At 38.0% G+C, this 25380-nt stretch overlaps 1 long non-coding RNA gene across 4 annotated transcripts in view; it reads left to right on the forward strand.

Annotated features, from left to right (window-relative positions):
• The first annotated feature begins 2047 nt into the window (after positions 1 to 2047).
• The window catches only part of LOC141604961 (uncharacterized), a 31687-nt gene continuing 8354 nt past the window's right edge, over positions 2048 to 25380 (forward strand). For 3 of the 4 annotated variants that reach the window (XR_012526256.1, XR_012526253.1, XR_012526255.1), the window contains exons 1-2: positions 2048 to 2190; positions 2305 to 2380. This is a non-coding gene — a long non-coding RNA (uncharacterized LOC141604961). Of the gene's footprint in view, positions 2191 to 2304; positions 2381 to 21594; positions 21848 to 25380 lie in introns of those variants that run through there. The other variant, XR_012526257.1, reaches the window with a different exon arrangement.

Raw genomic sequence — 25380 nt, forward strand, 5'->3', positions numbered from 1 at the left:
GTTTAATAGGTAAGGAAGAGTGTATCAGTGTATGTTATAAAGAGGGGGGAGGGCAAAATAGGAATCGGAATTATAACTTAATCTAAAGATCTTAAATGAATGGCTGAGATTCAATCATTTAGCCTCGTTTAATGAATTGGTACTGATTTTTTAACGAACCAACGATTATGGTAGCAGTTTTTAAACTTTTTTTACATTGGTAGCAGTTCTCAAAAACTGGTTTACTTGTGGTAGCAGTTATCAAAAAACCCTTATTATTATTAATTTTTTTTAAACCCGCATCACTTTTATTAAAACAATGTCAGCATAAAATTAGTGGGCAGCCGAGATACTATTTAGGCGCCCACTCCCTTAGCGATAATAAAGCTAAGTATAGTAAAAATATAAGCGGCACCACGAGCCCCGACATCCTGAGATACATAGAATTTCTGAATCCGCTTGAGTAAGACAACAACATTCGTATCTAACTCTCCAACGAACAGAAGGAGAAGGGTAGAAAACCATAACCAGCCGATATGCACAAATCCCGATACTTGGCACACTTACGCTAAGCAGCATCAACAACAACATGACCGGGTACAAAATCAGACATCCCAGGCCGAGTCATTTAACTTTTCATTCCGAAGTAAATCTACAACCATTCGATCGGGTTTCGATTTAATCTGAACCACTAAGAAGTAATGGACCTCCATTTATTTTTAAGAAATGGAGGGTGTAACACCACGTATTTTTAATACTCCCTCCTATTCTACATAACTGTCTCATTGTCAATTTCCGTCTATTAACAATAATGTTCCATTGTCTATTTTTGGTAAACTTTTATACTTATTTTAATCACTTCAACCCACAACAATACCCCACCTCACCCTACAACAATACTTATTTTAATCACTCCACTCAAAATAATACCCCACAATACTTTCCTCTCTCCAATTACCTCACCCCCACCACAATACTTTACATTATTTAACTCCACTTCTTAATTCTTGTGACATTCCCACAATGAGACATTTATCTAGAATAGGAGGGAGTAGCTTATTTATGTAATTAATCCCGAGTATGGAATAATTAATTTCTTAAATATTATAATTTTAGAAGAGAAACTTGAAATTAAATCTAATACCCTTTTAGCCATCGAAACAATCATTGTATGTTACGATTTTTCATTCGCGCGCAACTTTAATCCGGCTTCGTATTTTGGCCTTTAATTCTTCATACGGACTCCGATTAAAGCGAAACAAAAGTCTAAATTTATTATTTTTACGAGCCCGACGCAATGATAATATTTTTATTTGCCATTAATCACTTCAAAATTTTGGACTGCTCGGTTTGTGCTAAAAGGTCTTCATAAAATCATGGTCTCCATTGTACACATCAAGTCACTTCTTTGATTGGCCTTGCAACAAATAGAAATATAAATCCACGGGCCAAATGTATTGGCACACGGGATTTATAGTCCACTTGCCTTAAAAGCCCTCTAAAAGTAGTGATGTCTTATTTGTCCTTTGAGTTATAATGAGGGGTTATGTTGACAATTCCCGTGTGCCAATACATTTGGCCCGTGAATTTGTGCCTTCCCAATATATTTACCTCAATTATTTGTGGTGGGCAGAAACTCCTTGACTCCTTTATACCTCAAGTCACTCATCACTGTAAAGAGTCACAAGTCCATCACTTCTTACAACAAGACATGGTCAGTGTCTTTCCTTCTTTTACACAAAGCATCTTTTCAATTGTCCTTTGTGAAGGAAATTTCAGTTTTGAAGGCTAATGATCCGTGAACCTGACATACTTCCTCCATTCAACTCCACTCTACCACTTTCTTTTTTCACGTTTGTCAACGTATGTTTTACGCGCTAAATATCATTAGCTACATATTTGCAAAAATTATGAAAGTTAGATATTTTTAATATACTCGTAAAGACGAATCAAACAAGATCCCACATGAATATATTTCCACTTACATATCGAGAGAAAATCGAAATTAAATACACAATTGTGAATAGTGTACAAAAGTGAAATAGGTAGAGTGGAGTTGAATGGAGGAAGTATAATTGAGAGGATTTGCATCTTATTTGATCACCCATGTTCACCTCTTTGCTCTATAGCTTATTTTCACTTGCTTAAAACTTCTTACGAGACTTATTATGCATACATATCCTTCATCTCTACAAGTCCTAAGTAAAACTTGTATAATTTTCCTCTTGTCTTTTTTAGACTCTTCTTTAATTATAATTACTTACTACTTAGCTAATTAAGTAGATAAGCTGTTACTAACTTCTTTGTTATTTTGTTCTTGCCAAGAAACCGGAAATAGAGGTGGAGGAGCTTGTTGAGTTGATCATCTTTGATTACATGCAAGACCTAATAAATATTTAAGGTAACCTAACATAATCCTTTTGCCTTGTAATTGTAGAAGACTAGTAATTTAGTTAGGAGGCGAATAAACAAATCTTGGTAGGATAAGCTATTCTAATGAGTGTCATATATGTCTTTAGGGTAATATTATATTGCTTGTTAAATGTTACGATTGCTCATCACCATGAATAAATAACTAAAATAAATTATTATATGGAATATAGTCAATGTGTTAATTATGTTTATAAGCTTACTTATTGTGTTATCACCTTACATGAAAAATCTTCCTTAGAATATATTATTTATTATGTACTTACAAGTTAGATCCATTAAAACGAAGTTAAAAATGGAAAATGGTATGTGTATGTTAACTCTTATGAATATGCTCAAACTTTTTTATTGTGCTCATTTCGTTTAATGCATAGCATGCAGCTGGGATTTTAATATGTCATACTTACTGATTTATAGGGGCGCTGACCGTGTATCAATACGATTTTTCTTCTATTTTATAAATTAAATTCCTACAAGTCCGAATAATATACTAAATCCAGTAAAATATGTACTGTGCTCTTCTAAAAACCATGAAATAATACAGCAGTTCATTTATATTATGAGGAACCACCTTGTAAAACTTTGTTGGAAAATATTAAGTTTTGACGTCTTTTCAAAAATCATCAAAAACTCCCTTTATGGTTTAATACTTTTCGATTGGTAAATGAATTTAATTTATATAAATAAATTTTATTCAAGTGTAATGCAGCAAGGAGAATACAAAAAAATTTGTAAATACTTTTATAAAAATATTCATTTTTGAATTAAAACTACATTATTTAGCTATTTAAATAATTGTTTTAAAAGCATAAATGTATCTTATTTTAAAAAAATTGTTTTTGAAGGGACGTTTAAGGACCTTAACAAGGTGTAAAAATGATTTTTAACAATCTTTATGAAATTATTATTTTTGGACTAAAATGGGTTTGAAGGTTTCCTTTGTTGGTGTTGGTGTTTGTTTGACAAAGGGGGCGTTTGGTTGGGAGGTCTATAAGAAAGGGAAAAGGAAACAAAGTTATTGATTTCCTTTGTTGGTGTTTGTTTGACACAAAAAAGAGAATGAAATTCCCTTCCTTACCCCTCAATTTATCTAATTCCTTACCCCCCCCCCCCCAAGGTATGAGATTTCATTATCTTTGTTACCCTTCAACCACCTTATTCACCTACCACCACACTTGCGACCCACACCAGCCACCAACAAAGCACCACCAGAACGCCATTACCATCATCACCAGGACGCCACCGCTACCACCATGACGCCACCACCACCACCACAACCACCTCACCTAAACCACCCGCACACCAAAACAAACCACAATGCACCAATCTTCTCCCCAAGTACCCCCAGGCCGCCGGCAGCCCACTGTCCACCCCACCGCCCCAGACTGCCGAAACACCACAAGATCCTAGTGTTTTTGGGGTGGGACAAGCTAAGGGATTTCGAGGGTAGGGTAGGGATTTTTTTAGGAAGAGTGACGGTTATGGTGTTGGGGTGGTGAAGGCGACAGTGTCAGGTGGGGTGACGCGGTGGGGTGGGGAGACGGTGACTAAAGCCATTTTTGAGTAGATAAGTGGTTGTTTGTGGTGGTGTGTGTTAGTGGTAGGAGTGAAAGTGGGTGGACAATTATTTCCCTTTCTTGATGTAACCAAACAACTAGTTAAATTTTAGGTAATCCCTTACCTTTCCTCCTCTTACCTTTTTTGATTTTCTTTCCTTTTCCCTTTTCTCTAACCAAATGCTCCCTTATTTTAAAATACTCATTTTATCATTAAATTTCGAGTAACCCAATATTATAATATATGGACCTTAGTTGAATATTAAATTACAACTTAAGAACTTGGCATAGCCATGCCTTGGTTAATTAAAACATTAGTTAAGTTATGAGCTGACTATGATGACCTTGGTTATCCCTTGACTTATTAGTCAAAAGTTACTAAGTCAAAGTAAATTTATACTTGAAATAAAACATTAGAGATATTAATCCTTGAATAATGAAGTAGAAATAATAAGTTATATTTCTAATCTATCCGTTGAATAAAATGTTCCAAATCTCAAATACGAAAACTACTCGATTAAGATTAGTACCTATGAAACTCTTATGGAGTTAATGTAACAACCCAGATTGTATAATAAAAGAAATAACATAATTATAATAAATAATCAGAGTCTAACAATAACAATAAGGTTAAGGTGGCAGAATCACCAGACCATTACTAAATCCAAAGTATTAAACAATTATATTATTATCTAATATTCTCAACAAAAATCGAAATCCTAATTTATTCATTTATTCATTTATCTTGCCTCTCCATGCATCCCAAACAACAGAATCCGATCAACAACCAACAATCAACAATCAAAAATCAACCTGAACAACCTGAGATGGGCTAGAATCAGTCGCGAGTAACTAGATGCGCTCCGGGTCATGTTTACAAAAGGCGGAGTTAACTAACAATTAATAACAACTGAAAGCAGACAAGTGACATGTGAATATATATACGTATATATCATGACATACAACCAAAACTTACCATGACTTTGTCAACCTCAAATAGACGCAATTATGAAAATCTAGACCATATGCAACCATTAGACAATGGACACTTATAAAACCAGAAGTAGCACACACTCCATAGCAACATAAGGCACAATGCTAGCATCAAAACATAGCGAATAGGTGAACGCCCTTAGAGCGTATCACCACTGCCTTTGATTGACGGAGCGTAGACCACTGCCTCCATCGGTGTGGAGCGTATTACCACTGCCTCCACGGTACTATGTATAGCGGTATCACCACTGCCTATATGCCTAAGACTTGATCAGACCCCTCAATGCAATAACCATACACTGAACGACACTCGGTACATCGAGCGTATAACTGGCGACCCTTGCCACCCCCGTACATTGACCAAAATAAAATCCCAAACTGGGTGACATTGGTTCATTCCGATATATAGTATTTAATTGATACTCCGTCATCTATTCAAACTGGCCAACAAACAAATGCACAGTTTAACTGACTGTACAAATCATGCATGAACAACATCACAACTCAACTCAGATGAACAGTTTAACTTACTGCCCAACTTATCAAACTAACAAGCTTAATCAAAGAGATATGCAACTTAGTATCATATTATATCATGACAATGTCCGACATATGAACAAGCATTAAAGATCAAGGTTACATTAACCTTAATCATATCATGAACTCTGAATGTGAGGTTACATTAACCTCGACTATAACTTCAATACTGACCTCAAAGTTACATTAACCTCGATTATGACCTCAACATATAACTTAAGGTTACATTAACCTCAATTATAACCTTGACTCTAAACATCACATTAACCTCGACCTTAACCTTAACATTTGACTTGAGGTTACATTAACCTCAACTATAATCTCATCAGGTCACAGTGACTTCAACTATTACCTCATCAGGTCATATTAACCTTGACATTAAACTTGAGGTTACATAAACCTCAACCATAACCTCGTGAGGTTACATTGATCTCAATGAGATTAAAGTTACACTAACCCTAAGTGAAGATACAATAACTTCTCAAAGAATTTACATTAACGCCAAGTAATGTTAGATTAACCTCGCGTTAACTCCAACCGTCGGGTGATGGTAGGACGATTCATTAACATCTTTAGGGTTTACAAACCCTAAAACCACTGATGAAACAACCCAACATCTTCATCAAGGAAAGGCCACGACGGCACCACAAGCACACTCTATGGCAACGCACCAACGGGGTCAATTACCCATTAAATTCTACAATAACGATAATTAAAAACTCTACAATGACAATTAAACAATTGAAAATATAGAACATATAAAATCATGCGCATAAACATCAACACAAGCATTTAATCACACAATCAATCGTCATATCATGCTAATTAATTCACTTTCTATAAACATAATTAAAAGAAAGCACATAGTTACCTTTTTAACGCAAAAAAGACCACAGTATAATCTCCATCTTCATAAAAGCGCCAATAAAAGATCTTTTTCTTCTTAACTTATGAAAACACCATGCAAGACTCTTCCTCTTCGATTCGATATGACGCCAACAACAGTATCACCGCTTTCCCACGTTCCTTGCTTTATTCCAGTTGCATCTTGCCCTGCTTTTATAAAAGTCTCGCGGGCATTTGACCTCTACCCATACCTTTGCTATCTATGCTCCAACCATGATAGCGATTGGGGCTCGCGTAGTTTGTTACGTCAACTCCAAAAGGAGAAAGGAAACCGGCTAAATAGGTCTTTTGGCCCTCTCACCCGGCTCCAAGGACTATCTTAGGTAGAGTTTGTGTACTACGCTCAAGGGTACGTAGCCGCATGCACTGGCCAAATGCTACATATGAATAATGATAATGAGTCATTACCTGCTTCACAATGGTTGGTCGGTCCATAGATAAAAAGAAGAAGTGCAATTCCAGATGCTGCCTTAAGGGGCGCTGCCGATTTCTTGTCGCAATTGCACTTTGGGCGTCTCGGACGTTCTTCGCATGTTTGAACGGATCCCCCGAAAACCTACTTCTATAGATGTAAAAGATTGGAAAGATTATGAGGATCCCCCGTCAATTCCTCAAAGCGTTCCCGCCCGTCACACCCTGGGAATAGGTTTCGCCCGGAAATATTACTCGTTACCTATTGGTCGTAAGAGCACTCATAAAAAAAAACAACTTAAGCAATGAATTTGCAAGACAACAGAAGACAGCAGAAGGCAACAGAAGACAACACAAGACAATAAGGCTTGGAACAAGAAAGAGAATAAAAAAAAGCTCGTGAACTTCTTCTTCTTCTTCTTCTTCTTCTTCTTCTTCTTCTTCTTCTTCTTCTTCTTCTTCTTCTTTACCCATGAAAATAAGAGACCCTAAAGGTAGGTCTAAAAGTGAATACAATTAATTCTCATTAAAATATTTGGAGATGAATATGTTGTAAAGGTAAAAGCCAAGATTATGAAAATATAATTTATCTTTGAATTTGGAAGATGGAAAGATGTACAACAATGGATTCAAAGGAAAAAAGAAGATCAAAAGAGAGGGTAAGAGGAAGGGACACGTGTTGCGACACTCCTCACTTAACAAAATAGGGTAACCAACCTAGTTGCTAGCTTAGGGTTTCTTTTTGGGTCATGCTTATTCATGGACATGATTTACTCAATCATGGACATAATTACCCAATTTACCATTTCCATTTCAACACACCATTTTTTTTAATTACCTATTCATTTCAATTATTTCTTTCAATTTTCCCCCCACCTCCCAATCACCACCCCCTACCATCAACATCACCCGGGCTGCCACCATCACCGAACCACTAGTTCCCCCACCCTGTGTCACCCCTCCCCTGCGTAACCTCCTTGCTTCATTGGCGTATGGTTCAACATATCAAAAAAAGAAATTAGGTTCATACGCTTAAAATAAATGATGCGTACTTTGGGAGATGTCTCCCAAATTTCAACCAAAAGCATTCAACAAGAATTGTTCTAGACGAAAAATTCATGTACATTCCCATTATCTCATTCAAAATCTATCATATTTAACTTGACATTTGACCAGGGGCGGATCCAGGAATCGCAAGTACCTGGGGCTAAAATTAAAATAATAAATATTTGACGTTTTATATAAAACTTATAACTACTCTTATATATTAGCGTCCAAAAAAATACACGGGGCACACACGCCTTACGCCATGTAAATTACACAACTAACTAAACTTTACCCTACGGGTTCCACTAAGCTCAAATTCAGCAATTACGTCATCATTGTTGATAGTTCCTGCAAATGTCCTCTCAATATAAAGAACCATTAAATCATCGAGAAATTCATCATTCATCTTATTTCGTAGTTTGTTTTTGATGATGTTCATACTTGAAAATGCTCTCTCCGTTGTTGCGGTTGAAACAGGAAGAGTCAAGAGAAGACAAATCAATCGATAAATCATAGGATAAAGCCAACTTTTATCAAACTCAACCATCCGTCGACACAAATCTGATACTGAAGTCGTATTTTCAAATCTTGGATCTTTTTGAATATCCGCTACAAAGAACCCACACTCTAGATCTAGAGCACGCATGTCATTTGATGAAAAGTCTGAAGGATAATATTTCAGAGCGAGTTTGCACACATCTTCACTTTTGAATGCTCGGAAATTGTGACGTGGATCAAATGAAGCACCAAGAGTCAGAATATCCTTAGAACTATCCGTAAATCTGGTATCAAGTTCTTCCACCTGAAAGTCTATCACAGCATTAAGTATGTCAAAACGATAATAATGTTCATTTGTTATATCCTTTTCACAGCTTCTCATCCTTTTCTTGTAAGGAGCCGACATATCTGGCATACAAATATCATGCTCAGAACAAAATGCTTTAACCTTCCCAATCAGCTTATCCCAGCCATTTTCTCTCATATCTTTAAGTTTCTCTTTCGTAATCACAAGAGAGTGTAGCGCATTCAATATATCAGTGTCTTTTCTTTGCAGTGCTTGACATAAAAAATCGGTAGTTTTCATGATATCATGCATCATATGTAAACAAAACACAAAATCAAATTTTGTCAGAGCCTTACCGACCGCCTTAGCTTCTCCTCGCACTTTGTCTATTCCATTCAAATACAAATCATCAATAGTTGATCGGGTAGCGGTAAACAACTTAATAAGACTTGAAATAGAGCGTAAATGTGAACCCCAACGAGTAGATCCTGCCCTTTGCAAAGTGGTTGCTTGATTTTTTCCCGACCCCGTCTTAAGAGTACCAGCAGCCACTAATTCCGAGATTTCTTCTTCTCGAAGAGCTTTTAACATAGAATGTCTTTTAGCGGAAGAAATGACAAAGTTCACAATCATAGTGAGAGTAGAAAAAATTGCCACAATTCAGGCACGCCTTTAGCCACAGCAATTAAAGACAATTGTAACCGATGAGCAAAACAGTGCACATAATACACATATGGACATTCTCTTTGAAACAAAGCTTGCAAGCCATTAAATTGACCACGCATATTATTTGCACCATCATATCCTTGGCCTCGTATATTTTCTAATTGAAGGTTATATTGAGTAAAAGCCTTTACTATTTCATTCATTAGAGTTTGAGAACAAGTGTCAGTAACCTTAACAACCTTGAAAAATCGTTCTCTAAGTAATCCTCCACGATCAACAAACCGGAGAATTATTGCCATCTGCTCCTTATTTGACACGTCAAGAGCTTCATCAACAAGAATTGCAAATTTAGCATCTCCTATTTCATCACGAATCATAGCTCGAACTTTGTTGGCAAGAATATTGACAATTTTCTTTTGAATCGTTGGACAAGTATACTTGGCATTTCCTGGACCATTGTCTGTTACTATTTTAATCTCATTATTCAAGCCTCTGAAAGCATCCAATACTGCATCAAAATTTCCACCATTGAGAGAAGTAACCGATTCATCATGACCTCTAAAAGAATATCCTTGACGTGCCAACAACCTTACAACCTCAATAGTAGCAACAAGACGAAGTCGGTTTCTTGCTATTTCTTGTGAGGATAGTCTGCTAATCACTCTCTCTATATGTCTAGAAGGATTTTTCAGGTTTTCCCACTTACGTACATTGGCGTTGTGTATTGACATCACGCCTCCTACATGAAATAAGACGCCTGAGTGTTTAGACATCACATTCTTCCAGCCATTAAATCCAACTTCAGTAAAAGATGGATGTCGAGATGGGTAACTATCAAATAAGAAACAAGGGAAACAATATGCTTTATCTTCCTTAAGTGAATACTCAAGCCAATTCCACTCTTTAAACCACCTGCGACAAAATTTTCGCCCTTGAATTCCATCCTTAGTACTTGGATATTCCGCCAAATATGGTTGATTAGGACCATATGCCACATAAGCTCTACGAACATTATCACGCTCATTCAAAGGATATGTACCTATAGGAGGACGTATTCCAGGATCCCGTTCAAGTGATGTGATATCGTATTCCTGAACCCTTTCTTGATCAATTTCGCCATCTGCCCTTTCATCTTGCTCATTTCCTATGTCAGCCCCTTCATCTTGCTCATTTATTATGTCAGCATGTTCCCCTTCATCTATGTCATCCCCTTAGTCTTGCATTTCTCCCATATCGAGCCCTTCATCTTGTATCTCAGCACCATCTTGTTCAACTCTTATCTCAGCACCTTTACATTGCTCATTTTTGTCCTTGTCAATTGGTGAAGTACCATTTTTATACCAGCACGAGAATAAGGTTTTGTATCGTTTGGGATTCTGAGTATCTGCCATTATATTCATATACCTATATCAAGTTACGAAATTATGAATATTAATCAATTACTCCAGTATAAAGCCATGAAGGCTAAACTTTTAATAATTGATGAACTAATCAATTACTCCATTGTTCAACCCTTAATAATTGATGAACTCAGAAGTAATCAACTATATGACGATAATATTACGATATTAATTGACGATAATCAACGCTCGACAAATATGAAGGCTATCAATTCAGTAATCAGTATTCAACTATTGAAAATCTACAATCAATTCAGTATTCAACTATTGAACCAAGCAGAGATTCAAGTATTCAACTCGGGTATCGGCTATGCCTATCACGCCTCAATTAAAGCTGCAATTCGTTTTTCAATTTTCATCTCATGATTTCAACAATTCAACCTTTCAAGTTTCAAATTCAATATATAAAACCAATAAATCATGTGATTTTATGTCCAATTTGATTATTGAAAATCTACAATCGACAACTAGAGAATCAAGAGAAGTATAAATTATAATTGAAAATTGAAGTACAATAAAAAAGAACAAAGGGTTGGAGTACAAAATTACCGGACTTGGTACGGTCAGTGGTGGCTGGATGCAAGGAGGTCCACCGGACTTGGTGCCGGCGGCGTCAAATAGACTTGGTGTCTGGTGATCGCCGATCGGTGAAGGTAAGTTGTGTGGTTGTCTGGTTGACTGGTTGTCTTCTATTGGGGTTTAGACATTTAGTCTTGTGGTTGTGTGGTAGTTAGCGTGTTTCTGTTTTCAGATTTAATTTTATTTAATTTAATTTTATTTATTTATTTTTTTTTTCTGGAAAGTATCTCGGGCTTTAGCCCGAGTAGCCTAGGCCCAAATCCGCCCCTGCATTTGACATAAACTATATTTTATAAAATCATCAAAATAATACCTCCGCCACCCAAGTCCACCGGCACTCCGTCAACCACCAGGTCGCCCACCGCATATGCCTCTCCCCCTCTGCCAACAGCTGCACCCTTCTTCCTTATCCCTTCCTCTTTAATTTAAAACCTTAATTGTATAAATACACCTAAAACAATGTTTATATTATAAAATTGATACAACAAATTGATACCTTATGATTGATATTAGAGTTACTACTTGATTATGATGTACATTTGGACGGATAATTGTTGAATTTGCTAAGAATTTGATTAGTTTTTGAGAGATTGGAAAAGAGGGATTTTGTTTCTGTTATTTTGAAGAGGGGTAGGGGTGAAAAAATAATGAAAAATTGTCCAGGAAAGAGTAAAACTCGTCCATGAATGAGCAACTACGTTTTTTTTTTATATAAGAGGGTTAACAAGTGGGCTTTAAGTCCATTAACTCATAAGTTGGATAATCTGATTAGAAATCAGATTAAATATTATTTAAACACTAGGAAAGGCGATATAGGAAAATAAGTTATTAAATTAAAACACTCAAATCGTGCACGAACATTTTAACCCTTCCAAAGTAGGTCTGCAATACCTCGACCCAAACCTTTGGTCATGATCAGTCACTCACAGTAGCTCACCAGGCTGTGTACATGGCCCACATATCAGCATGGGTCCTTTCCAGCGTATTTTGTTCTCACTCATGCGCATCCCGGGAAACTTCCCGGGAGGTCACCCATCCTAAGACTACTCCCAGCCAAGCACACTTAACTATGGAGTTCTTTTACATGGATAACTAGAAAAGAAAGTGTACTTTGTTGATACGAGTAGTACTTTCAATCTCTTTAATCACTAGTCAGATTTTAAGTCTATCAATGGACCTGTTCAAGGACCAACCCACCCGAATAACGTCTTCAAATCAGTGGAGTATTACAAGGTCAAAACGAGAAATAATAAAATAGAGAATGGAAGTGATAAATATATATTTTCAAAATACATTTTTAAACTTCGAAATAATTAATTCAGTAAGGCACTTATATAATAAAATATTATTATAAAATACGAAATGTTACAGTTAAAGCACGTATGAGTCAGTATATTATTTCTCTGATTACTTGGACTAGGGTATGCGGGAGTCTGTAAGTCCGGTATCATTCACGTGATACATTATAATTGCTGACGGACATGCCACTTAAATAGGACCTCTAAGTCGGTATTCTAATTCCGGTTATCTTGGGTATGCCCCTTAAATGGGACCTCTAAACCAGGTGCCGGTGTATTGTTGATATGTCTGGTTAGTCCGCATATCAATGTATTATCATCTCTATGACACATTCGTGAGTCATTCGTTCTGCGTGTTGGGTGCTACCTTGATATGGTTTAGGGATCGACGTGATGGGAGATTTCTCAGAGAGCTTATGTTATACGAGTATGGACAGTACATCCCGAAATTGCATATAAAGGGATTGTCTGTAACACCCCCACACTCCAAGTGCCTTACCAGGACCACTTAAGGCATGAAAGTGCTACCATCTCGGTTTCTCGAGGCAATGATAATCATAAGACAATAACGAAACATACTTAAAAGTAAATGATGTTTAAAGTGATTACAAACCAACTACAATACTGATAAAAAAAATACAAGATTCTCAGACGGTCTACTGCTAAAACTATGAAAACTATAAAACATCGTCTGACACAGCGGAAGACTTCTAACTGCCACGTGTTGACTCATCCCAGCTATCCCATACGCGTCATATCATACCAGCTCAATAACTACTCACCACCCCCGAATGGATCACCACAGTTTTTAAAACATTAAACGGGGTCAGTACTAATCACACAATTTATATAATCCAACAACACAACAAACAACACAAACAAACGGTCACACACAAATCACACCCACTCCAATCAATCTCCGTCACCGATCGTCCACTGGACCACCACGCGCCAGTGGGGGACCGCAGCCGTACCCACCAAATCCCCGCTCATCATACCGAGCGATAACCCTGTCCCATTAATGTGCACATCCCCTCCCGTGGCGGGTTTCACGGAGGGCGAAACTAGGTCGTGAAGCCACTCCCGCAAGTGACTCCACTCAGCCGAGAACGCATCTCGAGAACCAGAGACAAACAATCACAACCATCAAACAACAATCAATCAACAACCGTCATAAAACCAATACGATAATAATCAGCAATTACACAACACCAACAATGCATTATGGGACTAATACTGAGTAGGGAAACCCTACCTGGAATGCATCACAAACATCAGACGATCTAGCAGCTGTCTCAAAACCTTTCCTCTACGAACCCTTCTTCTATACACATAATCATACAATCACTACCACATCAACATAAACATAGAAACCCCCAATCCCAAAATTAGGGTTTAACGAAACTTAACGAAATACTATAAAATTGGTATGTAGATCTTACCCTTGACGCAAGGAACACTATGATGCAAAGAACGAGATGATCCGACACTTCTAGCCTTGGGGATTTGCCAACAACGCAACGAGAGAGAACTACGTAACTCCTTTTTCTTTTGAAAGGTTTAGAAAGGATAAAAGTGATTAAAGAAACCGACGGAAACCTTTTATATTAAACTCGCGTTATTAGCAAAACCCGACAAAACAACCCCGTAAAACACACTTACTCGATCGAGTAACTAACGAACTCGATCGAGTGCCGCCTACTCGATCGAGTACCAAGGCTACTCGATCGAGTACCCTACAGCTCAGAAACTATTTTAAACTGCAAACTACCCTTACTCAATAGAGTAAGGCCCACTCGATAGAGTACCCACAGACTCATAAAACCGTAGTATTACAGTCTTCCTTCCTTAAAAAGAACTTCGTCCCCGAAGTTCAACCCATACATAAAAACAAACATACTAACTCGGTCAAGACGCAACAAAGCTACTAAGAACTCAAAACCAAAACCCCAACTTATAAAACATTAAACCATGAACCCTTAACACCAACTCCACCAACTATTCCTACCTCCCCACATCGCTCACGATGTCGTATCAACTAAATCATAAACTCTCCCGACACTAACTCCCGACACTAACTCCATACACTACCAACTACCATCCTCTAACGCTGCTAGCTCCATAATATGTCATCCACTACCCAATCCAATATCAAGACACTCATAGACATCAAACGGAATGTTACATTCTACCACCCTTAACAGGAACTTCGTCCTCGAAGTTTACTCACACTCATAACCTCATCATCCAACTGTCAACACTAGTGAAATGTTCTCATACTCCTAAACATCACACTACTACAAGCACGACCATAGCCTTTTAACAACATCAACCACAAAATATACAACTTCATTCTTTATGCTACACCAACACTCTACTGCGAATATACTACCATATGCACAACAATCAAAATCTCTTTTTTCTCATCCTACGCCTCTTAAGATAAATGTTACGTCCTCGTAACTCACTAATACTATATCCTTAGTTTTATCTTCTCATTATTCCCATCACCATCATATGTCATAGATAACCACCAATACTCTAAACACTCGCCTTGCATATATCCAAAGCTCTCTTACTTAAACAATTCTCATACTTCAATTCACTTTCACACCACCGAACCTATACCTCAAAATCTTTAGCTTAACCCAAAACTTCAACTTTTCCACATTATCGCAACATGACATACCTCTCTATATAAACTATATAAAACTCCCTTCGTCAAAAGCATAAATCACGATCCACACTTGTTACGTACACTCACACTAGCTCCTCAAGTTCTTTTCTTTCATTACCACAAAACTCATACATAACTTAACATGACACCAAATCCCAATACCCTGCACTCACTATCTCAACAAAATATTATGAACCACCTGCCGCTTTCAGATCATCACAACACATGTTCCACGAATCACTTGCCATGACTATGACTACCGATGCCTCATCTTAAAAGAAGATCAAAATTACTGTAACAACTTCTCACAACTATGTCCTATCAACAGAATGTCACTATACCATGACAACAACGAAGACATATACAACTCTTTTTCATATCATACTCTACCCTCATTCCAAAACTTAACTGGTAAGAAACATCAATAAACAAAACAACTGTCTATCTGTACAAACTGAAACTCACATGAAGCAACATCAAACAAAACAACAATTTATGTGTAACTGGTATGTACTTTCGAAACTCGAATCATAATCATCCCGCCTACTCCACCACAACCGGTGACGACATCGCAACACCGCCACCAACAGCCACACCGCAGTGCGAAAATATCCGCATCACAACACTAAATACCGTGCCCGGATCACCACCCGAGGCACCACAACCACATCGATAGTCATCACAACTTACACAATCCCATAAGCACTGACTCAACATAACTTCTCGGACAAGAAAAACTTACTCAAATCCACTTTACTAAATCCCAAAGCAACATATTATATGAATTAAACAGATAATAACCTCATGAACATCATCCCCTTACCACATCACGGAATAACATATATCATGAATACATACAAGTATAACCAGTCATGCCAGATCAATCAAATTATTATTTTTTGAATATCATTCAGTTAAATTACCGTGTCCAACATATATTACAGAACACTGAGATAACAACTTTATAACTATCACACCATACCACTTCCCGTGAGGTAAGAACCTCACACGAACATTTATACACATCATAGACCCGTAATCATATCCAACTGGTCAGTCCTGATCACGTAAGTTACCACCTGATAAAAGTTACCTCTCACCCGAGCTTAACTCGTATACTCCTCATAACATATTCTCCCATTCGCATATCCATCACCCCCTACCAAATGTAACCATACCATTAATTCTCAACTACTAACAACCGCTTTATATAACCACATCTTATGCTCTCTCACAACCATACATATCAATCTGATCTCTACAAAATCAACCTCTTTAGAATTTCTACCTTTCTAATATACCATCACCCTTAACCACTAGTCACAAACCATAACACTACCACTGTCCGGACATCAAACCTCTTACACTCATCTCTAAACATCACGATTTCTTTCCTATCTTTGGTTAACATCCCAAATAACGAACATCGAATCCTATCAACAAAAATTACCTCAACATTCTTCCCAATACTATCCTTAATTGTATCATCATCTGACTCTCCACCAAAAATCTAGTATTGTGCAAATACTCCGCCAACTTCGTACTCCCTTAATTCCTCAAAACCCATGATTAATCATGTTGTCCCGAAACTTCTGTACAACCATTAACTTACTTACTCTTGCTAGTATCATACATCTCGACGATTCCTTACTTTTATGTCACATAACTCCGGTCAACATTTTCCTAGTTTTACTCTCCTCATTCTTTTCTTACACTCGATAAAATCAATTAACTATTCAACTCCTTATCACTGCTACCTAACTCTTTAGTGTTCCGGTTACTTTCTCATTGCTCCAAAACTCACATCTCATTATTTCATATCGATATCATCTCACTCTTTCTTACCATAAATATTCTCTTATTATGCCTTCAATCACCCTTGCCACTAATCCATCCATAGAATCAACGTTTACTGTTTGACAATTGCATCTCCTTTTTACATCTCTAGAAATCAAAATTCCTTTCATACCGTTAATTGTCCAAGGAAATCCCACAGTAGTTTCACCTCTTAATAAACCAAATCTCCCAAACTCACTCACTGTCTACAAATCCACCTTGCGACATGTCTCCACAAAGTTCACTATATACTACTCTTCTCAACCTCTTTAAAACGAACTTTCACTATGTATATTCTTAATCCACACGACTCCTAACCACCTCCCTCCATGATTCTTTACACATCTCAAGTTGCCACCATTTGCGTCCCTCATTTCAATCTTTTCATTCTCTCGTTTCCTAAACTCACATCATCCCTTGCCCACATTAATTTACTTTTACATTACTCAACACACAAACATATCACTCATCTCATCTCACAAAACATGCTCTATGTCTCAATTAAGCCATAACGATCTTCCTTTATCTTTTCCCACTATCTACCACAACCACATATAGCTCATCTCCTCCCACCAAACTCATACTCACCATAAGGTGCCACTCACCACCCCATAAGATTGGGTAACTTACGTATCAAGACCAACATACATGTAAAACAATGCATAAAGAAGCAAAATAACAACTTTGAATTAAACATAATATGCAACGAATTCAAAAGATAAGCATATGACCCGAATCATGGGTCACTAGATCGAGTACTGGCCACTCGATCGAGTAAGGGACTTACTCGATCGAGTAGGTAAAGGTCAGAAGCACATAAAACAAGTCACCAGGGCTACTCGATCGAGTAACTAACGTACTCGATCGAGTGCCTCCTACTCGATCGAGTACCAAGGCTACTCGATCGAGTACCCTTCGCAATTCTCAGCATTGTCCAGTTTTCGTAAAACAGTCATAACTCACTCATTTCTTGGTCGTTTTGGGCGTGTGACCTATCGTTAGAATCGTAAAAGAACAAGCTATCACCTCCAATTGGTATCACATTAAAATCACTTATATATCTCAAGTTATAACAGTTTAAAGACAGCCTCTTTATAATCGAAAAAAACACAACTACTTGATTTTACTTCCAAACAACTTAAACGACAACAAGGTAAACAAAAACAACCCAATACTCATAAAACCAGTAGTCCCAATCACATGTTACTATTTTCGAAAGCAAAGCAACGACATTCATCATGCACATAATTCATTTAACTTGCCAATCATGACTCACCCACATGCTTTTATTCTATCACTTTTCGTAAACAAAACATACTCATACATTACAAATCCTATTTCCATGTTACTAACATAACAATATTACAAATCCACTTCATCACCTAAACATGTTCATAATCAAGGAATTCATATTCTCATGTAATTGCCACTTCATCTTTTCCAATCAATTCATCTAGTTCAATCACATTCTTTATCTCACAAGCGCATATGATACAACAATAGACAATTATATGAACTTTTTATATAACCTTATACAAACGAAATTATGAAAACAAATCTTATCACACCCTCTATTCACAAGTTACTAGGATTGCCACATTATAAATCATTCATCATTCTCACATACTTATCCAACGATTCCAACCAACATGTAAACCAACTATCATGCAACATGCTTGCAACCAACAACATAACAAAAATCACATCACCATCTTTCTTACATATTCCCCATTCCCCACACACATACATCCACCGATTCATACCACACTTTGCTACAAAGATACACAATTCACAAGATAAACACATAGCGATCCCAACTCATATCCCATGGTGACCGGTTCAAATTTGTAGGGCGAGTTCGCGACTTTAGGACGTCTCCCAAGCCTTTGCATTAGCTCCTACAACCTTTACCCCGGGTTCATTTTAATTGACTCCCTATGTTCATTAGATTCATTGGTTACAGGTTTCAGGATCGTCGCTCTGATACCATTTTGTAACACCCCCACACTCCAAGTGCCTTACCAGGACCACTTAAGGCATGGAAGTGCTACCATCTCGGTTTCCCGAGGCAATGATAATCATAAGACAATAACGAAACATACTTAAAAGTAAATGATGTTTAAAGTGATTACAAACCAACTACAATACTGATAAAAGAAATACAAGATTCTCAGACGGTCTACTGCTAAAACAATCAAAACTATAAAACATCGTCTGACACAGCGGAAGACTTCTAACTGCCACGTGATGACTCATCCCAGCTATCCCATACGCGTCATATCATACCTGCTCAATAACTCGCTCACCACCCCCGATGGATCACCACAGTTTTAAAACATTAAACGGGTCGATTACTAATCACACAATTTATATAATCCAACAACACAACAAACAACACAGTTCAAACGGTCACACACACAATCACACCCACTCCAATCAATCTCCGTCACCGACTGTCCACTAGACCAGCCCTGCCAGTGGGGGACCGCAGCCGTACCCACCAAATCCCCGCTCATCATACCGAGCGATAACCCTGTCCCATTAATGTGCACATCCCCTCCCGTGGCGGGTTCCACGGAGGGCGAAACTAGGGCGTGAAGCCACTCCCGCAAGTGACTCCACTCAGCCGAGAACGCATCTCGAGAACCAGAGACAAACAATCATAACCATCAAACAGCAATCAATCAACAACCGTCATAAAACCAATACGATAATAATCAGCAATTACACAACACCAACAATGCATTATGGGACTAATATTGAGTAGGGAAACCCTACCTAGAATGCAACACAAAGATCAGACGATCTAGCAGCTGTCTCAAAACCTTTCCTCTACGAACCCTACTTCTATGCACATAATCATACAATCAATACCACATCAACATAAACATAGAAACCCCCAATCCCAAAATTAGGGTTTAACGAAACTTAACGAAATACTATAAAATTGGTATGTAGATCTTACCCTTGACGCAAGGAACACTATGATGCAAAGAACGAGATGATCCGACACTCCTAGCTTTGGGGATTTGCCAACAACGCAACGAGAGAGAACTACGTAACTCCTTTTTCTTTTGAAAGGTTTAGAAAGGATAAATGTGATTAAAGAAACTGACGGAAACCTTTTATATTAAACTCGCGTTATTACCAAAACCCGACAAAACAACTCCGTAAAACACACTTACTCGATCGAGTAACTAACGTACTCGATCGAGTGCCGCCTACTCGATCGAGTACCAAGGCTACTCGATCGAGTACCCTACAGGTCAGAAACTATTTTAAACTGCAAACTACCCTTACTCGACAGAGTAAGGCCCACTCGATAGAGTACCCAGAGACTCATAAAATCGTAGTATTACAGTCTTCCCTCCTTAAAAAGAACTTTGTCCCCGAAGTTCAACCCATACATAAAAACAAACATACTAACTCGGTCAAGACGCAACAAAGCTACTAAGAACTCAAAACCAAAACCCCAACTTATAAAACATGAAACCATGAACCCTTAACACCAACTCCACCAACTATTCCTACCTCCCCACATCGCTCACGATGTCGTATCAACTACATCATAAACTCTCCCGACACTAACTCCATACACTACCAACTACCATCCTCTAACGTTGCTAGCTCCATAATATGTCATCCACTACCCAATCCAATATCAAGACACTCATAGACATCAAACGGAATATTACATTGTCGTTAGGATAGTATTCGACCAACTGTCACTAAGGAGTTGTGTATTCCGAGAAGTTGTGGAGTGATTATATGCGTATATATTGACATGAGCTTGATCTGGTTTACTACCTTCCTTATATCTTGGCAATTGTTATTATTTCACGGTTGCGATCATGTGCAAACCTTGACAGTTGCGACTGTCTTGGTGCCTCGAAACGTGTGGAACATGTCACTTAAATGGAACCTATCAGACCATCCGTTAGCAGTCTGTTCTTCCCCGCTATTTAGGTTGTTAAACCAAGCGAATTTAGTTGTCCGATCCCATTAAGCACTAGGGGTGAGATGTAAACCTCTTAGCATCGGTATGATTGACGGGATTGATGCTCTCATTCGTACACAAGGTGAGATGCAAGCCTTGAGTATGCGTGTGAAATTAGTATTCACACCCCGTGCTTAATTGTAAATGAGATAAATGTTTTTAAAATAAATATGACTACAAGTTCTACTCTCATGATGTCTACTTGAATTTATCATAGTTGATAGTAAAGAAGGATTGATGTAATATGTTTTTTTAAATAATATTGTTATGCTCACATGTTCATTATGTCATATGCCCAATACGAATTGTTCATATGAATAATGTGTTACTTCATGTACATGTCACATGGTGTACATGTTGATGTTGCAATGTGTGTAGAGTTGTACGTTTGACCGCCTAATTGCATTACTATTGTTCTGCATGATTCGGACCGTTGATTGAGGACAATTAGATTACTCCCACTAAGTGGGGGACATGTTAAATTTAATAATGTTTTAGGTAACTTGGATCTTCAAGACCGAGACTTAAGAAGGGGATTGTCGAGACGACACATCATCTAATTTTCATCCTTTATAAGTTGATGCAATAAACTCTTATTACAGTTCAACCTTGTTATTAAATGTAATTTAGTAACCAGACTTTGTATTATGTTTTTAACATCCAGTTTTTATGAAGTAACTCATTATCAGTTGGCGATTTTAAATTTTACTGATATTTATGACTTAGTATATATTCCGCATTTGTTAATTAAGTCATTGGAGAAAATGTGTTGTTACATTTGATATTAGAGTGACCTTGAGACCGTGGATAGTAATTGTGCGATATATTATTATCTCACCTATCGAGGGAGCATCCAAGACTCATGACGTTAGGGTTAAATAAAATGTAATAACCATAACTCTTAGATCACAAAAATGAGAGATTCACAAGTTAACCATCACAGTAAATAATAAACAAGGGTGTATGATAGGAAGGGTGGAACTACCTTACGATTATGATCAATGCTTATACTACCTTTGCATGCTATGTGTTAGTTACTTGTTAGAACTTGTTTAATTAAACTATCTAACTTGGTACGTATGCTCGTTACCATTTTAGCTACTTAGAATGAACCCTAACCCTAGAAATAACGTTGTATTAGAACCTCACTTGAATTTCATCCAGATGGTGGGATCAAGTAAGAGACCCATAGAAATGATTGAGGAAAAGGTGGAAGAAGTATAGAGGAAGAAACGATTCAGGAAGTGGCACGAAGATCACCCTAAGAAGATAAGAAGGATTGAATGGGTGTACTAAGATCGGACTACTGACTGAGAGGCCGAGGCCAATAATTTTTGTTTCATCCTCCGTATGAGGAACCCCGAGCTAGGAGCTGCTACCAACAAAAAGGATAATGCCCGAGCGAACTTCTGTGGCAATGGCTCAAAATTCTTTGCCGAGAGGCAGGAGTACACAAAGTCCAGAGTTTGTGAGTGGATATTTAAGGAATTCAATGTACCACTACCAATCTACTACCCAGTTGAAAGGTGGAGTTCCCCACTACTAAGATAACGGGGAAGGCAGAATTATGGTGCAACCTCATCCAAGCAAAAGGATGGCTAGAGGATCATTACTATAACTAGTATGAGTTCAAGAAGGCACTCAATGCCTGTGCCAGGGTGATCAAGAAGGGAGCAAGATATGTGTACTAGTTAGAGGAGAACCCTAGGCCCTAACTAAGACTATCGTAGGAGTAATTGCGTACCTTTTAATTTGGTTATGAATTCAATTGTAACCTCCACCTAATGAAGCTACCTAGTACTAAATTATAATAACGAAGTTAGTAATGAAATTCATTCTTGTGCTTTTGTTTTGTTCTAAATTTGTTTCACTTCAAGTTTGTGCCTGTGTTTTCCTTCACTTGTATTGATGACAGACACCACACCTCAAACAGATGATAGTAACAAGAGGCAACAGAAACGGAAACCACCAAGAGGGCCCATGAAGACAAGGATATGGGGATGTTATGACCTAGATGGCTGCTCAACTAGCTGTATCCCAGGCAACAATCACGCAACTACTCAAGAACACGAACCACCGAAACCAACATCGACCCTCTGCTTTCGAGAAGTTCTCAAAGCATCGGCTCCCATCCAACCATGGCTAAGACAACCCCTATGACTTTACAGATTGGCCGACCGAAATTGAGAAACTACAGAGGTTAATCCACACTACGAAAGAGGAAAAAGTTGAGATAGTGTCCTACTATCTCTAGGAAGGAGGGAATAATGGTGGACAATCGCTCATGAAGCTTTTAGGGCAACCCCAAGATATGGTTGGAATGTGTTCAAAGCCAGCCTCGAGAAGAAGTATTATCCTCCAGCCATTAAGCATCAGAAGGAACAAGAGTTCCACAACCTGAAAATTGGAACTATGACACTCATTATGTACACCCGCAAGTTTGATGAAATGTATAAGTTTTCCAAGATACTATTACTAGATGAGGAGACGCACGTCAATCAGTAAAAGCGTCAGATGGAGCCCAGCTTGAACCAGTTGATGGTGGGATATGCCTTCCTAATGTTTCAAGCCGCTTATGAAAAGGCCATGGCTATTTATGTTGCAATCCAAAATATGGACAATAAGAAGAAGGAAACCTTCACATACTCCTACAGCTTCCCATAACAGTTTCGTTCAGAAGCCTCACTACCAGAAACCTCATAACCAGAAACCTCATTACAAGAAACCTCATCATCAGAAACCTTTTTACCAGAATTCAAACATTGTTGCCAAGAAATCCCAAACCAACTTGGCAAACTAGAAATCCCCCAAGGACAATAATACCGACAAGGATAACACCCAGGGCTCAACTTCAAGTTGTTACTTATGCAAAGAGGCCGCACACCTTAGCAAATAGTGTAACGGGCAACCCATCACTTGCAATTTCTGTAAAGAGGAAGGTTACATATCTTTCAACTGCCCCAAGAAGACTGGAACCCCATCAGTTCAGGGAAGGGCCTACATGACGATAGAAGGGGAGGAAGAGGATCAAGCTGATACGATCAATGGTAAATTTATGGTTAATTTTTGTATGGCTTACATCTTATTTGGTAAAGGAGTATCATTTTCACACGTGCACCGACCTTCGTAACAAGGGCCAAATTTAGAAATCCTGAAGCGATCTATGCATCCATCGCAATTCCTAACGGTCAGACCTCAAGTTGTAAAGCGATATACCGCGGCGTTCTTTTTATCATCTTTGGTTCGACCTTTCCAGCTAACCTCATTAGCCTCAACTTACCAGGTTTTAATGTTATCTTGAGAATGGACTAGTTAGCAAAGTATCACACCAAGTTTGAGTGTAGAAACTGGAAGATTTCACTAAGAAGCCTGCTTAGAGTACGAGTGGCCTATTTAGTCATCAACACCATGAAGCTGATAAGCCAGATGCGTAAAAGAGAGCCAACTTTCTTGTGCAACATAAACTTCATCGGGGAGGAAGACTAAATATCGAGGGTATACCCATAGCCTATGAATATCCCGAGTCATTTCCCGAAGAATTACCTTGAGTACCACCAAAGCGCAACGTAGAGTTCTCAATCGACCTAGTGCCAGGCACCCCTGATTTCAAAGTCACCGTATTGCATTGCTTCGAAAGAGTTGCAAGAGCTTAAGATTTGTGAAGAAGAAAGATAGGAGTATGAGTAATGTGTATTGACTATCGTGACTTGAACAAGGTCACCATTAATAATTGATATCCATTACCGCGTATCGATGATCTATTCAACCAATTGAAAGGATCGGGGGTATTTTCCAAAATCGTTCTTAGATCTGGTTATCATCAAATTCCCGTAAGAAAAGAGGATATCCCTAATACAGCATTGAGGACGAGATACGGTCACTATGAGTTTAGCGTGATCCTGTTTAGATTGACCAACGCACCAGTAGTTCATGTATCAGATGATTCACACGTTTATGGAGTACTTAAAAAACTTTGTTGTTGTCTTTATCGATGACATCTTAATATACTGCAAGACTATGTTCGAACATGACGTTTATCTCTGCGCAATTCTAGACAAGCTGCAACAACACAAGTGGTATGCAAAGCTATCCAAGTGTGAGTTTTGGTTGAAAAAAGTAGCAAATTTGGGATACGTCATAACATACCACAGAGTAAAAGTAGGCCCCGTCAAGATCAAAGCCGTAGAAGATTGGCAATTCCCAAAAAATGTCTCTGAAGTCCGAAGTTTCTTAGGATTAACAGGTTATTATCAAAGATTTGACAAAGACATTACATTGCAAGGC

This window comes from Silene latifolia, chromosome 1 (genome assembly GCF_048544455.1).
Source record: "Silene latifolia isolate original U9 population chromosome 1, ASM4854445v1, whole genome shotgun sequence".
NCBI classification, from domain to species: domain Eukaryota; kingdom Viridiplantae; phylum Streptophyta; class Magnoliopsida; order Caryophyllales; family Caryophyllaceae; genus Silene; species Silene latifolia.